Source organism: Etheostoma spectabile, chromosome 15, assembly GCF_008692095.1.
Source record: "Etheostoma spectabile isolate EspeVRDwgs_2016 chromosome 15, UIUC_Espe_1.0, whole genome shotgun sequence".
Lineage (NCBI taxonomy): Eukaryota > Metazoa > Chordata > Actinopteri > Perciformes > Percidae > Etheostoma > Etheostoma spectabile.
Genome location: NC_045747.1, coordinates 11,610,378 through 11,613,995, shown reverse-complemented (window position 1 = coordinate 11,613,995; position 3,618 = coordinate 11,610,378).

The window sequence follows — 3,618 nt, the reverse complement described above, 5'->3', positions numbered from 1 at the left end:
CCATCAATTCTAAAAAAAAAAAAAACTCCCCGAGCAAGATAAAGCTTGCACTGTGGATACATTTACAATGTGCAAGAAAATTACTCCACAATATCTGTATAAGGTACATTTTCATAATAAAATGAAACGTTTATACAATGGCATCCCAACTTTGCTAAATGTTTATTCAAGCTTCATATATCACAAGCTACATATGCAAAGCCTAGTTTTTTCTCACCTGCTGTGTCACATTTGCTCAAGATCTTACCACCCTGTAAATACTGACAGGAAGTGATTTCACTAAGTGGATATATTTCATTCTATGGAGGAGTCAAACTCACACATCCTCAGGGAACAGACCTCTGACCCCTTTGTGCAGTCAGCCAGTAGGCTCCTTCTCCATGCTCTCTTCTTCTTTCCCTTTCTTCATCCCACTACAGTTCACTTGTTTGCTCACTTAAAGCTCAAACTCAGTATGCATCCCAGAGAATAACATTGATGGCCTTTCTCAGATTGTTACTGTCTTGTTGATTGAGAGAATAACAGGTAAAATTGGAAATACAACACATTTTTTCATTGGAGAATGGACTTTTCCCAGTGTTTGGGCCCCCATTAGGATTGTGAGAGCGTGTCTGTGGGAGGAGGAAATGGGAGACAACTTATGGTTGCAATTTGAAGATGCTTTTTTTAGGTACTCTTAAATGTGGGAAGTCAAAGTCATTGAGCCTGGGGCGTCTGTGGGAAGGCAAGCTTGAGATCTGGGAGAGGGAAGTTTAGATCTCCTGGTGGAATTCTCTCACTTTCAACTAAGGGGGGCTTTTGGTTTTGGGGGGGGGGGCATAGGCTTGTTGAAAGTTGGGAATGCTTATTTACATTAGATTGATTCAGTCTGTCACAGACAAGGGGGAGGCATACAAAGTTAATCTGCAGGAAACGGAACATGCAGCCAACATCACATGCAGTTCTCTGTAATGTGGGAATCCTGAACCACATGCGCTGTAAATGCTGGAAGAAGGCCTGGAACAGAACCACAGATTATAGTTTAACCAGGGGGTAAAAGTCAAAAACCTAGTGCATTTTGGTGTGATCTCGCTCTGTTTTTGTGTGTGTGTGTGAAAGAGAAAGAGAGGAAGAGACGAGTGAGCAAGAAATAAAGTAGGCGGGAGAGACAGAGACCATGCATAGGCTTGTAATGGTGCAAAGTGCATCTTAGCCTTTCTCGCTGGTTCCCAGAGTCTGTGCCAGCTGGATGGTAAGTCTTTGCTACACAGCTGCCCTCCAAACTGATTAGAGAGAGCTGGCTTACTTCTCCAGCAACCATTGTGTGTGTCTATTCAATCTGAACTTGAAGAAAATGGGAAAATACAAGAAAGATTACTTTGGTGCTGTTTTTACTGTCTATTGTACTTTGAAGATATTGAATGTGGCCAGGCAACCCACCAATGGCATACTTGTGAGTGATAGCTGTTTGTGAAGTTAGAATACCATGAGTTTGTAAACAGAGAGGATTAGTGTAAAACATGATGCATAGAGATTAAGTGTTTGATCATATGTATTCTTAAAATTCCACTTCAGAGGGATAAGGCTGACAGATGTGACAGATGACCAATGACACTGCAGAGATATGTTCGTTGTGCGTTTGGCTTTTTAAAGAGTGGCTGAAATGCAATCTGCCCATCTGTACAGGGGCCAGAGCAGTCTGCTCTCGCCGGAACACAGCACGATGAAACAGTACATCTAATCGGTGTACTAATTCACAGTAAAATCCTTTTAAAAGACTTTGTTCCTTCCTGTCACTCACACACACACACAGGGGTCACAACCTCCGGAGTGTATGGTAAATTTTAAAAACTAGAACGAAAACATCACAGTCCAGCCAAAGACCCCATGCTGCAGCATGAGAAATAAGATACCCACAAAACGGACCTGTTGCTGTAAAAATAAAAAAAACACAAAGGGGATTTCAAAGACACAGGCATGCAGATGAGGAGTCTGAGAGGAGTCATGTTGAGTAGGGAACGTGAGTTGGACTGATGTGGAGGTCACACAGGCTTGCTGGAACAACTCTGTGGTAGCAGGTGGTGAGCAGATTTGATTACCTGCTGTAAGTAGAGAAGATTGGACCAATATGATACAAACAAATAAACTATTAAGTCCAAAAGGCTTTGTTTAATTAATTGTCAGACCATTAACCCTGATAAAAAAATGTGATGATTTTGCATGTGGGGACAAACACACACACACATGAAAAACCTGTTCAAAATGCAAGTTCAAAAATGTTCAAAATGCAAGTTACATGAACATCAGACACAACTAGGAACTATGACACTTTCATCCTTTATTATGTGACCAGAGAGTAAATACTGAAGCATGTATCACTTGTGTGTTGGGAATCTAATTTTTAGGCTGATGCATTGAGTCTTTCCATGACTTTGTCCAGTGCTGCCACTATCAGCGTGCATGGTTGGTTTCAAGTTGGCTAATCAGATTCAGTGTTGGTCAAGTTGCGTTATCTGGGCTGCCACGGTCCACCAGTCCGCCCATTCTGTGAGCTCTTAGTGGGAGTGCAGTTTCCATGCAGTTGTGAACCATAAAGAGGAAGTTGTGTTGGCCTCCTGCAAAACTGTGGGAAAGTGCGGCTTTTGCTTTCTCTGCCTATTTGGGCCAATCTGCTTATAAATGGACTTTCATAATCAGGCAGCCCTGTGAGGACAGCCCAGTTACATTAGCCTCTTTAATATTCTCCATCTCAAGGGACCAGAGTTCTGAGAGAGAGGTGCTTGGGGCCATGCGTTTTTCCATTCAAAAGAGGAGAAAAAAAATCCACTGATGTGTTTTGAGTGGATGTTTAACCCAGAGATGTTTACAGTGGTAATTGAGACTGATTGTCCAAAGCTTTTAGTCCCCAGAGACCTTGTCGGATTTCTGATTTTAGTTTTTTGTCTCATTTTCTTCTCTTTTTTGATTGTCTGTCTTCTCCCTATTTATGTCCAAGGAAAAGGAACAGGTTATGTTAGAAAGATATTGAAAAGGAGAATCATTTACAGCTTACAATTTGCGAATTTTCTGACACAGGTTCTGACTCTTGCACAATTGCACAGTCTCAAACAACTCCATGACACTATTTTGAAACCAATCTTGTGCAAGTTGCATTCCTGGACCAACCAGATTACCGCAGACGTATTCCATATCATTAGATTACAGGCCCGCTGAGGTTGAGGCACCCACAGAGGAGCTTCATTGTCATGTGTGGTATCAGATCAGAAGCCAGTGGGAGGCGATAGAGTAGCCTGGCCTCTGTTCCTGGCCGAGGTTCAGATTGGACCCACAGCTGCACAGGCAGGGTCCTGCAGAATGAGCCCTGACAGGTGCTGCATTAAAACTGCCCTGAAACCGCTCTCTTTGGCTTAACGTTGATCCTGTCTTGCGGACGCCCGTGGAATGGCACTTTTTTTGGCATGCTGTTAAGACAAACGCCAATCTGTGACCAAAGCACAGGCCAGCATAACATGAGGCCTCTAGAAGGCCAAGGAAAGAAGAAGATTCTACAGAGGGACAGACAGGAGAGAAATAATGAAACATTAGGAAATTATGCTGGAGCGAAGACACAAGTATAAGCTTTGAGCAAAGGATAGGATC